Source organism: Lissotriton helveticus, chromosome 3_1, assembly GCF_964261635.1.
Source record: "Lissotriton helveticus chromosome 3_1, aLisHel1.1, whole genome shotgun sequence".
Classification (NCBI taxonomy): domain Eukaryota; kingdom Metazoa; phylum Chordata; class Amphibia; order Caudata; family Salamandridae; genus Lissotriton; species Lissotriton helveticus.
This window is the reverse complement of record NC_136061.1, coordinates 1,150,441,291-1,150,457,861: the sequence shown is the minus strand read 5'-3', so window position 1 is coordinate 1,150,457,861 and position 16,571 is coordinate 1,150,441,291. Positions and strand designations below refer to the sequence as shown.

The window sequence follows — 16,571 nt, the reverse complement described above, 5'->3', positions numbered from 1 at the left end:
GACCAGGCGAAACCTGCTTTTCTCATATGGGTTTATTTGAATTTACCATTGCTTCCCACTTACCCTTTGCTGAATTTCAGCTATATTGTCATTTGAGGGATTTATAGTTCAGATCTTGATTGTGGTGAATTTCTTAGCACAGCTGTTAGTAAAAATGTAGCACTTGAACACTTTTTAGAGCACAGGACAATTCTGCATTTTAGCCATAATTTCCTGTTTCAGACCAATTCGTTTTTTTATTCTGTAAATGCATTAATAGCAATGCTCAGCATTAGAACCTATAAGTGAAAAACTACTGCACCACCAAAAATGTTAGCAGATCAGTTGAAGTCGAGATATTTAAGCCTCAAGTTAGAGTTAACGGAATCTGTCATGTGTATATCTAGCGAGGTTAGTTTTTTTAGCATTCACGCAAACTCACTGTTAAATGTTCAGTCATTAGACAGATGCTTTTAAAATCGCATGTTATGTGCTCCTTCGATTTGTAACTTTTTTATGAATTGATTTTGATGTTTAATGTGGCACTGTTTATTTGAACTTCTGTCGCATCTGTACACTTTATGCCGTTGCCACTTTAATGGACTTGATTGTCTAAATTAAGTATTTTAAATAAAAAAATATATATATTCTTCTGAAGCAGGTCCATGTTTGTTTCAGTGCTCTGCGCTCTGTGGTGTACCATATTTATTTTGTGGAATATTGGCTCTTAGGTAGAGGAGGGCTCAGGACTTCCTTTCACTGGTGACTCCGGAATAGGTGTTGATTTTTGCCATTGTTTTAGGTTTGCCTTGACATCTCTTACCTTCATGTTGTCTGACATATTGTGACTATATAACGACAGGCCAGTTTGCGGGGGTGTTGGACTAAGCCGTGTAGGTGTACCCAGCCTTCAAAGGGTTCCGCATAATGCACTTGTAGGAAGATCGTGGTTCCATATAGCTGTGACGGTAAGTAGATATGGCGAGGATGGGCCTGTATTGATTCTACCACTGTAATAAAGTCCCGATTTATGCCGCCATCTTCCTTAGGGGCTCTGAGATTTACTTGGTGTAACTGGTATCTTTAAAGACGATTGCGCTCAAGGCCCACGCTACATCCTGGCAATCTGGGTCACCCCGCCGTCAAGGTGAACTCTGTTTTGGTGAGAGACACTCACGCAGGCCCCTGCACGGATTGGCCTGTTCTCGGATATAGGATTCTCCTGTGGCGTTAGTGATCACTAGATTGACTGTCGCATCACTTTGAGGGCCATCTGCAGACTAACACTGGATGCTAGCAGGGAGTTGATGAGCTATGGTGGAGAACAGACAGGTATGAGCAAGGTGCGTGCAGAACCGGCTGTGGGGACTGGCCCCAGTGGGCTATGCAGCTGCCTCCATTTTGTTTAGTCACAATCCCCAGCATGAGCATGGGTGATGTTCCAAGCACAGGGCAGAGGAGAGAAGATAATTGCTGGTATACGGTGCTGATATGCGGGGCTGGTTTTGGGTAGTTGAGGATCAAATATCAACTCCCCTTTGCTGTGTAAGCTAATCTCCCTCAATCATTCCTGTTGGCATAGTTTTCAACGGCATCAGAGGGCTGCTGGGGCTGGAGGGCTCAGGTGGCCAGGAGAGAGAGGAGCTGTCTCAGGGCCCCTGGGCCCTTTAAGGTGGCTGCAGGTGATATGGGAAAATGACCAGCCATCTGCCACATAGCTCCTTGTAGGGGGCCTCAATCTCGCTGATCCGCCCCTGAGCAGAGCCTCAGAGTTGTATTTGTACAGCACTGGAGGTTAGAGGCACTGGACCCAGGCAGTTGCCACCATTTTGTGGGGTTAGTAGAGTGCTCGCATTGCCTGTGACTGGCCCTTCACTGGAACATGAGGGATCAGAGGCCTAGCAACAGAATCCACATTTATAGTGGGGGGCATCACTTCCCAACTGGTGCTTGGTTCTAATGTGATCCAGTGGCATTATGGGCCTGATTAGGGCACTGGGTTGGGTGCGCATGCAGGGCGCTGGAGTTCGTATCGGGTGAGCGGATAGATTGGGGATTAGCAATGTTTCCTTACCGCTTCTGTTTCGTCAATACCCTGGCAAGATCCAGAAATCCAAAGGCAATCAGGGTATGACTGAATTCCCAAACTGGTCCCATTTCGTTGCATGTTAATCGCCGTAGGAATGTTGGCGGGGTACAAGATCACTAAAGGATTGGGCAGGCACCCCAATCTTGAGCAGTGCCCTGTTGAGGAGATGTTTTGGATCGAAAAGCCAGGTGTTAGCATGGTTTGAGGCTCCGCAGTCACCAAATATTGCACTGCATGTATATGTTCTTATTTAATTCATGTGGTCAATCATCCTAGCCTGCATGCTGGTTGGTCTATGGAGCTTAGAGTAGAGCTGCCATCTCACCGCACGGCTAGCCATGCCCAGTTCATTTTGAAGTATTGAAAATAAATGGCCTGACCGAGAGATACAACTCTCTGTAAGCACCCCTAAAAAGATGTAGTTTCTCAGTTTTGTGGACGTTTTTCGTCAGACAAAACTATGCTTTTATCCTTCCACCAAAGCTAAACAAACCTACATATACTAAGAATTGAGAAACTTTAAGCTTGACCTGAAGTAAGAAATACGGAAAGCATCAACTTCATTTTGATACCAGTGCACAAATCTAACAATGAGAGGTGTTTCCTTCCCCCGAGACAGTTTGTAAACACGTTGTGTTTTGGCAACAGCTTAGTTAACACCTTCACTGCGGCGGCTATTCCGCCGCAGTACTAACGGTTTTCGGCGGCTCCGTCACGAGCCTCGGTTGAGCCGTGCTCGTGACGGAGCGGTTCCGTCACGGCCCGCCCCGCTCAATAGAACCCTCAGCGCAGGTGCGGAATTCGCGCCGCGCATGAGCGTTCTATCGAGCTGGGCGGGCCGTGACGGAACCGCTCCGTCATCAGCACAGCTCAACCGACGCTGATGACGGAGCGGTTCCGTCATCAGCGCCGAAGGGGTTAATCCTTGTTCTAGAAATGCTCTTCACAACTGGACTCATACATCGACGTTAGTGAAGAGTATTTGCAAACTCAGAAGCATTTAATAATCTCTATAGCAACTGACCTCAAGCTCACCTGTAGTTAATAATTTATTGAATTCATTTTGTAAGCAGCTGCGGCCGGTAGTGGGAGTACCGGCCGGGCAGTGACGTGGGGAGAGGGAGGGACAGGTTGGGGGGTAGTAATGTATGGATTACGGACTTTAACAGGTAAGTAAACATAAAAATAAATACACCGAATTTCGTTGCTTGCATGCATCTCAAAATGCGATGCAGTGTGCGCAACGAAATTCGTTTTATTTATTTTTATGTTTACTTACCTGTTACTTACAGTCTGTAATCCATACATTAATACCCCCCACCCTGCCCCTCCCCCTCCCCACGTCACCGCCCGGCCGGTACTTCCATTACCGGCCGCAGCTGTTTGTAAGAGAGTTCTGTACACTGCAAATTGGCATCTCATTTGAGCGACTTCAGTGAGCAACGCCAGGTAGCTCTTGTGTGAGATGACAAGTCTGCATGTTTCTGCATCAGAGTTGAAATCTGCAGGAGTTACTTGCTTACACCTGACCTTCCTCTCTCCCTCTTTGTGCTGCAGGTGCCACTTTCTGCTAAAGGCGAACCTCATTTGGAACTACGAAGGATCCAGGGGGTCAGCTTTATTCTGCAGAATGTAACAGACATCTTGCTTGACAGGATAGCTGTTTGGGCCTTTCAGACTGTCTCACTGATTTTTAGGTCGAGCTGGTACAGCTGGAGACCTAATGTTGCCTGTCACGAGGGAAGGAGGACAAGAGGGTGTTACGAGCTTGAAAGCGGCCGGATTTGGGTGCGCGAACGCGCACGTCGCCTCCGTCCACGCGTGCGCACACAGCCAGCCACCACACACACTGAAACACACGCGCGCTGCTTACTTTCACTTTACATCCCCCCACCAGTCATCGGATCTTTTTACACACGCATGCATGCATGCATACATGCATACATACACACAGACACACGCGCACACACAGGCACAAACACACACACACACACAGACACACTCGCACACACACACACGCGCGCACATGTCCCCCCCCTCACACCCCACTCACCGAGTTCTTTTCGTGTGTCCCTCTCTCCTTCGGCAGGCAGCGGCAGGCAGCGGGTCATCCTCAGCAGCAGGCGGGGCTCTCCACGAGCATGGGAGCCCCGCTAGCTGACACGCAAATCTTCCGGCTGACGGGCACAGGAGCGCTTCAGCACAGGAGCGCGGGGTAGGCTCCCGTCTGCTTCCTGTCTTTTTGCGGCCCCGCCCCCGTCCCAACACAGGTTGCCTGGCTTTCTGTTCAAGCCGGGCTGCGGCGGTGAGTTTTTATTGTACTTGTTTTAAGCTGCTATGAGATTGAGGTATACTAGGATTTATTAATTTTGCTTTTTATGGGTTTATGATATTATTGGTGTAATGTATATATGATATATCAATGTTTTTACTTTTATGGTTCGAATTGTAACCGAAGAAGTTCTATGATGTACCTGGAAGTGCTGCATAATACGTATGCGTGAATATAATGTGACCGGGACTCGGGGAATGTGAGTGAGAGATTTGAAAAGCGCCAACTTTGACCTAGGTCAGTACAAAGCACTATCCTCTGATGGTAACGGTGAGTAGCAAAGAAACACCTTGAAGTTATTGATCTATAACGTCTGGTGTCTAATTGTCAGCCTCAGTGCGTTTTTTCTTCGCACCTGAATTTGTTGGTAGCTGACACGGAAAGATGAAGGCGTTTGCTCAGGATCACACGATGTGATGAAGCTGGGAAGCAGGGATTTTATCTCCGCTCTGTTTGTTACCCAGTTGGCACTCCGGTCAGTAAACGCATACGGCTCATTCATTCCTCGCTTGGGAGTAAATGGATCTTTATACGAAATTAACAGCGCCTAAAACGTAGGTTAAGAAACATGGTAAGGCGCTAGCACAAAGCAGGCGAGATGCCAAGCGCGCAGCTCATCTCTCTGCTTCACGGGGTTTGGAATGTTTTCACAGCGCGGACCTCGCCCCTAGAGGCGGAGGGCTTGAGTAGAGCATGGGATTGGTACCGGCAGTGCTTAATTTGTCAATAAAGGAGTGCCAGGGCTCTCATCAGGAGTCCACTGCAGCTTGCACCACACTTTGCCCCTGCTATGCTGCCAGTGATAGTTGACTCTCCTACAAGAGTGACAATTCAGACTATTCCAAGCCCTCTAAGCTATAACAATGACTTGGGCGGCAGGTAATTGTCATTTTTATTAATTGTATTAATACACTGTAAGAAGAATGCAAATGAGAACTGGAGCAAAGGGGGCAGGTTTACTAAACTTGATGCTGTGCAGCAGCCAAAGTAGCTCTGCTGCGTTGAGTCAAAGTGAGAGCGAGAAACAGCTCCAAATCTACCTAGATGTGGCGCTATTTCCCTCTCCCCTGCGCTGGCATACCATAGGCAGACTTATGCTATAAAAAGACCCTTGCATCATAGTGCCGGGTTGTGTGCTGAATGTCCAGTATAGGATTTTTACTCAAAGAGTACCCTTCAAGTACAACATATTATGCTTAGACCATGTTTTAAACTTTTCCAAGTCTTCATGTGTGCTGTATGTACATTGCAACACACATGCAACGTTAGTAACGTTTGGAGAATAGAAAACTTTTCTCCAAAGTTACGATTGTAAAAATGGAGGCATACATTTTGGCGTAAAGTCCTAGCTATCTCTTTTATTAGGTAGAGCCATGCATTAAAATCTATCAGTGGGTACATATAAATGCTCATATACCCCCATGGTAAATCAACTTGATGCAAAGTAGCACATAGCACTACTTTGTGTTACGTTAGACCTACTTGCCAGTGTGTGATACGATAGCCCACATGTGCAGAACTATTCTCACTAGTGTTGACATCTGTACACAATTGTAAGGAACTTTAGCCCACTTGGGCAGTGTTGCATGTTGGGTTATTATGGGCATGGAGCTATGTTTTCATATTTTACTTTTCTGATGTATACTCTTGATAACCATGGGTGCCAGCAGGGCACCATAAAACAAAGGACATGTATTTGGATGTGGTTTACTAGCTAGGATTTATGTTGGATCTTACATGTACACGCCTGGACCAGATATAATTTGTTTACTTTACTCTGTGCACACCAGCCCACTTGAGCAGGATTGTATAAGGAGTTCCGCACAATCCCCTTTCCTCCAGCAATGCCAGAAATATGTGCCTTCCAGAGGCTTGTACCCTTACCTATGGACACCACATGCACCATGTATATATATATATCTGAGTGCTACGTGCAATAGATACATTGGCCCAATCTGTACATTACTTACCACAGATTGGTGGCATTTATGTAGCATGCTAATTAGGTCTCACCTAGCGTTGCAGCGTGCATGCGCTGCTTGCTCTGCTAGTGCTTTTTGGAATCAATATACTTTTAGAAGTTGTTTCGGCTCCGCCCGTAATTTCAATTGGTCTGCATCTTTTTGCGTCATTGGGTATTCTAAACAGTGTCTTATGATTGTAACTGAGGTTGTTTAGTCCCTCCTTGTTACCACCCTGTCCTCTTTTGGCCCGCCCACCCGGACTGGATCTTTTACTGGCGGCTTTACATGCTCTCCATTAAAAGACGGTAAGCACTCTTTTCTTTTCATTTTCAGCGCCAACTACTTTGGCTGCGCTTTTTTGTTTACGGCACTGCTTTCAGCTCCATCTGCTTTGGTTGCGCTTATTTGTTTACGGTGCCGCTTTCAGCACCGTCCGCTTTTGGCTGCGCTTGTTCGTTTACGGTGCCGCTTTCAGCGCCGTTTGCTTTGGCTGAGCTTGTTTGTTTACGGCACCTCTTTCAGCATCGTCCACTTTGGCTGCGTTTGTTAGAACTGTCGGTGCTGTGCATAGGCAGGACTCAGCCTACTTAAAGCCCTGAGTGCATCCACGTAATCACTGGGGTGCTGTCTACCACAGAAGAGTTTAAAGTCACCAGTGAGGCTGGTACTGGCCTTGCACATGTGACTTTTATGAAGCTCAGAAACAGGCTCAGGATTGGATGTAAAAATAAAAGCCTGCAGAATTGGGAAATGCACAATTGAAAAGCTTTCAGTTTACATGGCAAGAGATACTGAATAGAATCACGGTGCTTTTTCTGTTATTTGGAGATGGCGTTTATGGGAAAACCTTATTGTTGCGAGCGAAGTGAGAGAAGTTTTAGCACAGAGAGCGGAACACTTGTAATTTCATACCAAACACAAGCTTAGTTACAGGGAAATCAATAAACTGTCCAACCCTCTTAGTTTTATTCCGCTCTCAATATAATACTTTAAAGCTACAATGTAAAAATAACTATCGTAATACAGCAGTACATTACATACATCAAACATTTGCATTTTCAATGTATAATGTAAAGCTGTATTAAGACTTCATGTAGTTGTCTAACAAAATTAAAAACAAGCATGCAATAGGTATCGCATTTACGTGTGTTTAAGCTATTGGCATGGTAAATGACAAAGCCTTTTATTTATGTTTTAAAAAGGAAAACAAAAATAAAAGGCATTGTCATTTGCAATGTCAATAGCTCAAACTTGTGTAAATGCGAGACCTATTGCATTGCAAATGCTTGTTATGTTTATGATGACTAAACTGACTGTACTGTCTGTGCCAGGCTGTGAACAGCTGGAATGACTCGGTCTGAGGACTGGATCAACTTCCACGTACCCAAAAGAAACCTCCGATCTACCAACCTCGCACTGGCCGAAACCCAGCACATCCACTGAGCCAGAGCAGGCGGAAGATCCGTCTCTCAAATTGCATCCAAGACCTGGAACGAGCTACCAGCAGACATCAGATGCGCCCCTCCCTGAGTACCTTCAGGAAGACCCTCAAGACCTGGCTCTTCGGCTAAACAGAAATGCAGACCCCCCCCTCATTCAGCGCTTTGAGACTGTTGTAGGGGAAAAAATACTACAATCACCAAGGAGTTATAAAAGAAATAATAAGTATTTATTGTTAAGCTACAGAGATCAACTGGTGTCCCTCTCCAGGCTAGCAGGCAACTGCCCCACCAAGCAAAGAGAAAGAACACTTCAGTAAAGAAGAATCTAAAAGGAACGCACATGTTACAGAGACAGTGCAATGGATAAATACAAATGTAAAACAAGATACAACAGAGACCCTCACGGGTGAGTAGCGCTTACAATCCCTGATTGATTGAGGAGATTATCTGTTGATGGAAAGCAGCACATAACTTCTTTTCTGGCCACAGCTTGGATTCTGCTGCTGGTGGTTATAGGTTTTTGGCTACTGTTAGTGGTTTTATCGAGATTAGGAGCTACGAGGGAGGCTTGTGGAAAATTTTCAGTACACTTGTGAAATTCACAAAATGCCTTACAATTTCGTTTTAATTATCGATAAGAGCAGAAAATATCTTGTGGGAGAAGAAAACGTCTCAGGAGGAGACATTAACTTCTTGAACCAGTCTGCCTGTATTTATTGCTTGTGAATTTTTAATATAAGATATGCCCTCCTGTTTAATCTTCACTCAAGATACAGCAAATTTAAATTTAATGAATTTTCACATAATTTTGCACAATATGTGTGAACATTTATGAAACTAAATTTGTTAAGTTTGCATAAGCCTACTAGCATAGTGGCTGAACTGTGGACATGGTGGTTGGTGAAAAGTGAAGGAGAGGTAGCTGTCTGCTAACAAACATTGCATTTTGATGTAAAACTCAGCTGTCGAATGTGCTCGTTGGTTTCTGATCACTCTTACAGAGAAAATGAGATTTTAAGGCAAATCCTGCATTTCTTTGCTTGTTGGTTTGTAGTTCATGTGACCTGTTCAGACCAGATTTAATAAACATTTGGTTTTGGGCCGAAACAAAATCAAACGATAATAGCTTAACTAAGACACTAGCTGTGTAAATGCAATCTACATTTCCTATTAAACTCATAAATATATGCCATTGGTTTCTGCTGGTATTTTATCTTGTTTAATAAAATCTTTTTGTGTCTATGGAAGACTATACGATTGGGAAAAGTAGATTTCACAAGGTTACACTGATTGTTATTGTTTGAATGCGCATCTTAATTCACACAGAAGGCCTCCCACCTCCTGGGAATAGGTAGCAGCTTCAGAGGTAATACTGTAACGACATTTTGTATTATTAATAATAGAGGACTATCATTGGATTCTTTTGTTCCTGAACATCAGTCAGTTATAAACAACATAATGTATATTTGAGCAAGAGCTTTGCAAGAAGACCTACTGAACAGTAAAACCTAGTTCGTTTTTCCATTTTACCAACAAATACCCACCTACAGTCCATTGTAATTCAATATATTGTGGATATCGGGCTGAGTTTCACTGTTTGATGAAGTCACAAATTGGACCATTTTGTTTGTACTGAATCTCTTTGGTAAGAGAAGAACAGACTCCGCATACTTCTCCAAATAGCTAGTACATGTTTTTTGCCCTGTATTTTTTTTAGCAAATATATCTATTGAAAGCCATTCAGTGATTGATTATGTTTCATTTTATCTCTATACAGACCTTCTTTGTTGGAAAACTTCTCAAACTCCACTGACCACTGAAAAGGGGTCTCAGAAGCTTAAAGAGGAGCGCGATGTTCAGTTTTAGACTGCCAGGTAAGAGCAAACATATTTCTTTTAAACCCTGGAAAATGTGCAAGTGAAAGGTGTGTACATAGACCTCTGTCACAGTAGCAACCATGACTGTCGGCCCAAACCGGCTAAGTGGATAACAAGCTAGTACTTAGAGGTTACTTGTGAGGCCATGATTATCTCTGATCATGTCTTTTTATTTAAAAAGTGTTAATTTTTCCTTCAGAATGAGTGCATTAAGACCACTTCATGGAAAAAGAAACCACACAAAAGCAAAAGAGTGAAGGCCTCATGTACATTCTGGACCATTCTAACATCTAGCACAAATAATTTCTGCATTCTTTTAAAGTTTCTGTGCACTGTCCAGATGTATGTACTGGTACAATAAACCTAATGGCACTGAACATGGATCAGTGTCCTATGAGTGATATAGTGTTACCTGAAGAAGTATGTCTGCAGCTTCGTCCTGGACTAGAGGAGAGTAGGATCCTTTCTGATGCCAATGGAAATGTTGTTCCAGATCATGGGTGTGTAGAAAGATTTGTCATATGGTCTCCAATCTACAATGTCCTGGTCTCGTGCCGGCTTCGGTTAACTGGTTAGTTTCCTGGGCCGGCTTGTTGGGGTGTTATTTCTTATGGCAATATAGGTGATGCAGCTGCTCTTTAAGATGATACTGTTCTGGGGTGGGAGCCAGTGAAGTTACGTTGATATGTAAATTTTTTCAGACCCCTAGTTGGGATGTGCAGCTCTGAGAAAGATGCTTGTCAAAGTATTGAACATTGAGCGCAAACATCGTTTGATCATTCCGATCTTGTTCTCCGTTTTAACTCCATCTAAAGGCAAGCAGCTGGTTGTTTACCAGAGCACCGAAAGTAATTCTGTCATGGAGCTTTAGCACTCAATTAAGTGCTAGACTCAGCCTAGCTTTATTAAGGGTTGTGCAGGCGCTCGCGTGCTATTGCACCAATCTGCTTTGCACTTACTGGCCTATTTAATGGTAAGTAATTAGATACAATGCTTTGCGTCAGATTGGGCTGCACTGTGCCAGGTGGGTTCCAAAGCAAAGGGATGATATTTAACCCCAACTAGGCATAGCCTTTTAAATTGGCAACTTCTTTGCTAATTTCCTATGAATTTAGTTCAACAAACTATTACCACACATTTCAAACAAAAAGGTATCTATCTACTATTCACTGATAATACAAACAGGCTGCCACAATCAGCTTCACAAGTGAAACTTTTTTGCCATACCAAAAACATTTTTATAGTTTGTACTGAAAAATCTTATATTCTTGAAGACTCAATTCTAGCCCTGTTTATGTGTAGCCTTAGGGCCTGATTATGATCTAGGTGGATGGGATAAGTGACCAATATCCTGTCCAACAAATTACAAGTTCCATAAAATATAAAGGGATTCTAATTTGGCAGATGAGATGTCCGTCACGTTTACGATGGAGTAACCCAGGCCACCAAGATCGTAATCAGGAATTTAGTCATGTCAAGCTAAGGTGTTTACAGCATTTGGTTGTTTCTTTGGCTTGTTGACATATGTTTTGGGTGAAATAGGATGATCTTTAATAATCCTTTCCAGGCAGGGAAGCGTCAAATTGTTTCCAGGTCACTGTCCTTGCCAGAATTGTGCCCCGGCTGCTTTTCACCCTCCAGTGCAGGTTCAGTGACAAACTGGATACCTTGTGTGGTAAGGTGAACTGCCATGGAACACTTTAGCAAAAACCATTTGAGAGCAGAAGGGGACTAAGAGCTTAGAATCCATCTAACTCACAGTGTTCACATTATACAAATCATAATGTTCTACAAGTTGTACAGGTACACTGCCATGGTGTACATGCCAGCCACGTCGCTATTTGGTAACACAAAAAGTCCAAGAAGGTAAGGGTTCCATGCCCATTCTAATTTCAAGATGTTGACATTCTACTTCACCACCGTGGTGAAACAACCTCCTGCCTTATCACCAGTAGTCCTCTTTTGGAGACACCAGACCAGTCAATTGTGAAGCATGGTAATGTTGTATCACCAGCAAGCCTCTCATTCACCCACTATGCTTCAGAGTTCTGCTTCTAATAGTTCCATGTACTGCTTCATAGTGTTTCCCCTTCCACCATCACTTTACAACTCATTTCTCATTGACCTGCTCTCCATTGATAAATGCTTGCCTTTTCTACATTGTATAACAATGAGGTTTTTTAACTTAGAGCGGTGTGTGCCTTCTCCAGGCAAGGCCTAGCGTCAGAGAAGGGGCACTGTTTGTCTTTACACATAGGGCTTAATCTTTGCCGGTGGTTGCAGGTGGTGGGTTCTGGCACTCATTGTTGGAGCCAGGGGTTTTATTTCTTCATTGTCAGGATTAGGCCCAGAGCAACAGAGAAAATGGGAGACAGATGGAGGAAGAGTAAGAGAGGAAAACAGTGAAAAATTGAGAAAGCAGGGATGAAAATGAAGCTTCAAGAGTGAGATCAAGACACAGGATGGGTGGGGCCAATCAATCAGTGTTCTTGTAAAACACAACTACTCACCCGTAATGGTCTCAAGGTTGAGTTGGGGGGGGGGGGGGGAGCTGCGGAATAGCCAGGTCTTGAGGTCCTTCTTGAATTGAGGCAGCGACGGTGAAGGCCTGAAAAATAGAGGCAGGGAGTTCCAGGGTGGTGAAAGAACGCCACCTGTGGTAGAATCAAGACCAGTCAGCCTTATTAGTCAGCAGGCCTGTAATTTGGCAGGGTATGGGAGTTCACACTAAAATGTAGACCCTTACACTTGTTTTTTTTATTTTCACAAATTATGCAGTGGTTGTACCAAACGTTATTGCCCCGAATTTGGGTCTCCCTTTCCCACACTTCTAGTTTCAAAAAGCACTATTCACAGTGTGAGTTTTCAGGTTTAGTGCCTGTGATAAAGTAATCGCCTTTTCCCGTGTTTTATGCTGAGACCCCGGGAGCCCAGCAGTCAAAGGAATTCGCCAGCAGCTGAAGCTTGCTATAAATAGCCGGTGAGTGAGAGCAGCAAACGACGTGTTATCACCTTGCTTGGAAATAAATGTGAATTTTAGCAGTAAGTTCTTAACTTATTTAACCGTAGAAGTACGTGCGCGCGTCACAGGGGACAAAAGATGTCAGGCTGAAGGGTGATTCCTGCAGGGCTAGGCTACTGCACAATACAAACGGTCGCTGTCAGAAAAAAACGAGCTTACTTAAAATAAAGTAATTAACAATTGTCAAGATAAACATATACTGAAGGTATCATATGCACAGCTCATCAGTCACTGTCACGTTCCAAATGTGCGTATAATTTCTTGCCATTTTTCAAACAGGTTTTCTGGATTGGATTACTCGTAAATATTTCATATATGTTCACCCATTTCCCGAAAATATGATGAGGAAAAGACAATTTGAGGGCAATTTCTAAGACAGGCATGCGAATTAAGTTCTTTGTTGATTAATTGTTTTTCAGGGGTTAAGGAAACTGAGGAGGGAATGCTTTAACAGACAGTGAGTACAAACATACAAAACAGGGACTTGCTTTCTACCTTTCAACTGTGATTAATGGTGTCTGTCACAACTTTGTGTCAGTAGATTTAACAAAAGTTTACACAGTATATAATTAATCTAGGGACATACACAACCCATAGAATGAAGTCGAACACGGTATGTGCTCTGCTCGTATGCATTTTTCATTGGTCTGCTGCATTCGTTTGAACAAACCTCCTGTTATTTTATTAGCATAGATCTTAGGAATTTGTTCCAGTGTGAACTTTGCTTTAATATTTCAATACCTTTTTAAACCAGCGGAGCTGTCAGTCAAACTTACAATGCATTTCCAGGAACTGCAGTGACGGCGGATCCCAAAAATGTAAGAGTCATTCGCAGCGGATACCTCCAAATGCGGCGGGCAGAGTACCCTCTCCATGGCGGGAGTAAAATATTTTGCCAAGGTGATGGAATTTACTCCGTCCTCCAACATATGAATCAGACCCCTTAGTCTTGTGCTCTCAATGGAAACCTTCCATGCATTACCCAATTATATTTGTAGTGGAGACAGTGGCGGTTCGCACAGGTAACGCTGTGGGGCAGTGAGGCGGGACGGGGCGGGGCGGGCCATTTTGGGGGGTAGTGGAGTTCGACATAGGACGGGAAAGTGGAGAGTAAACAGCCGCGGTTGGTAGGGGAGTACCTGCCGGGGCGGTGACGTGTAGAGGGGGAGGGGCAGGGTGGGGGTTAGTAATGTCTGGATAATGGAGGTTTGCAGGTAAGTAAACATTTAAATAAATAAAACAAATTTCATTGCGCGCACTGCATCCCCAACTGCAATGCAGTGCGCGCAACGAAATTCGTTTGATTTATTTAAATGTTTACTTACCTGCAAACCTCCATTATCCATACATTACTAACCCCCACCCTGCCCCTCCCCCTCCCCACGCCACCGCCCCGGCAGGTCCTCCCCTACCGACCGTGGCTGAGAGTAAATAAATAAATAACAGTTAGCATGCGCTCGCCACATCGCCGACTCGGCGCTGCGGCGAGCACAGGGTAAGTGGTTTTATTAATTTATTTCTTTACTTTACAATTTGCCGTCGTATGTCGAACTCCACTGCCTCCCACCCAGACCCGCCTTGCCTCCCCACCCCACAGCGTTACCTGTGTGAGCCACCACTGGTTGAGATAGGGTTGAAAACAATTATATTATTGATAGAGAGCAGGCAACTGATTATCAGTTTGTAAAGAAGATAGGGTCATTGGTTCTGGGACATGGGTTGGGATGTAGGTAGTTTACACTGAAAGGTATAGAAAATTACAATGAGTACTAGTGGATTGTGTAGGAGTCGAGTAAGAACTTGCTATTTGAAGGAGTCAAATAAAAAGGGTGGGACACACGGAGGATCGTAGGTATTTGGTGGACATGAATCAAAGTTCTTTTGTTTTTTACAGGGTTTATGCAATGTAGTGGTAGAAGTTCTCTAAAGTTAGCACTTTAGGTATTTAGTTTTATAGTTACTAAGGGAAGGAAGATCTATCTGCAGTAACGTTGAATTTTTAATTGAAGCCTCTAATAAGGTCTTAAATAAGTTGGCAAGCGCTTCTGTTTGTAGAGAGAGCAGGCGTTATTCATCTGGTATGTCCCTTTTTTTTTTATAGAAGAGAGCACATTAGGGTGTCTATATCAGTTAGGTTGAGAACGGCTAGTTTTGAGTTTTTTTGTACATTCCACATGGTTGTCAGTGGCCCTTATTATTGCTGGGAGAAAATTTCATGATTTGGCTACCTGTATTGAAAAAACTAGCCCGTCAGCTGTTTTATTTTTGTAAGGTGGGGTGCTGGTTTTGAACAGAGATTCCTAGATTGGGTGCAGATGGTGATTTTCATCTGCTGGAATTTAAAATTGTGAGTGATACATAGTAGTTTAAATAAGGATCTTCTTGTGACTGGCAACCAGAGGAGAATCTTCAGTGTGGGGAAGATTTAGATGTGAATGTTAATATGCAGAAGTAATCTTGTGGCTGAGCACTGAGTTTTTGGAAGACAGCTCATGGTTAAAGGTGGAGTGACTAATTCAGCACCTTTTATGGCATTGCATGAGATTGCATAAGCAAATGCAACCTTCATAGCACGAATGAGTAGCAAAGCTAGCAATAGTTGCAATTTACACAAGGACGTTGTGGTTTGGGATTTGATTTGGGGACTTGTGGGGAAAAGATGGCACCTCAGATCCTGGACCTACTACATTTCTCAGACCAGGGTGGGTGTTTCCATCCTTAAAATCAAAATTCTGGTCAAGGGTACACACTGTATGTCGATCCGTGCATCAAGAGAGCAAACCTCTGACCCTCCAACAATATTTGGCAATGTCAAAGCCACTAGATCCCATTCATAGCTCCAAAGAATTTCAGTGACAATGTGAAGCGAGGCTTGTTAACCTTTTCTGCAGGTGGCACGAGAATCCACAGAAAGTAGTACATAGATATTTATTTAAGGATTTTACATAATCAATCAATCAATCAATCAAGAGTATTTGTAAAGCGCGCTACTCACCCGCTAGGGTCTCAAGGCGCTGGGGGAGGGGGGCAGGGGGGGGGGGTTGCTACTGCTCTAAAAGCCAGGTCTTGAGTTGCTTCCTGTAGGAGAGATGTTCCTGGGTGAGTCGTAGGTGGGTGGGGAGGGTGTTCCAGGTAGGTGAAGGATCTTCCTCCGGTGGTGGTTCTGCGGGTCCGTGGGACGGTGGCGAGGGCGAGGCTGGCGGAGCTGAGCTGGCGGGTTGGCGTGTAGAGCGTGAGGCGGTTGTTGAGGTATTCAGGACCCAAGTCGTGGAGAGCCTTGTGTGCGTGGGTGAGGAGTCTGAACGTGATCCTCTTGCTGACGGGGAGCCAGTGCTGGTCCCTCAGGTGGGCGGAGATCTGGCTGTGTCGGGGGATGTCCAAGACGAGTCGTGCTGAGGCGTTCTGGATGCGCTTTTCTGTAGTTTGGCGGTGGTCCCAGCGTAGAGGGCGTTCCCGTAGTCCAGACGGCTGGTGACGAGGGCCTGGGTGACCGTTTTCCTGGTTCCAGTGGGGATCCAGCGGAAGATCTTACGGAGCATGCGGAGTGTGTTGAAGCAGGAGGAGGTAACGGCGTTAACTTGCCTGGCCATCGTGAGGGAGGAGTCAAGGATGAAGCCCAGGTTGCGTGCGTGGTCCGTGGGCTTGGGTGGGGGGCCCAGAGCAGGGGGCCACCAGGAGTCGTCCCAGGCGGAGATGGATGAGCCGAGGATGAGGACTTCCTTCTTGTCTGAGTTCAGTTTCAGGCGGCTGAGCTTCATCCAGTCTGCGATGTCTTTCATTCCGTCCTGGAAGCTGGCTCTGGCGGAGGTGGGGTCGTTGCTTTTACTCATATTGGTGGTGATTGGGCTATACATGTAATTTTAAAA

At 44.6% G+C, this 16,571-nt stretch overlaps 1 protein-coding gene across 1 annotated transcript in view; it reads left to right on the top strand.

The window, feature by feature from the left end:
• Positions 1-16,571, top strand: part of LYPD6B (LY6/PLAUR domain containing 6B) — a 286,358-nt gene that overhangs the window by 147,386 nt on the left and 122,401 nt on the right. Inside the window, exon 2 of the mRNA XM_078683866.1 lies at positions 9,584-9,680. The gene's annotated coding sequence lies outside the window, so the exon portion shown is untranslated. The remainder of the gene's footprint in view (positions 1-9,583; positions 9,681-16,571) is intronic.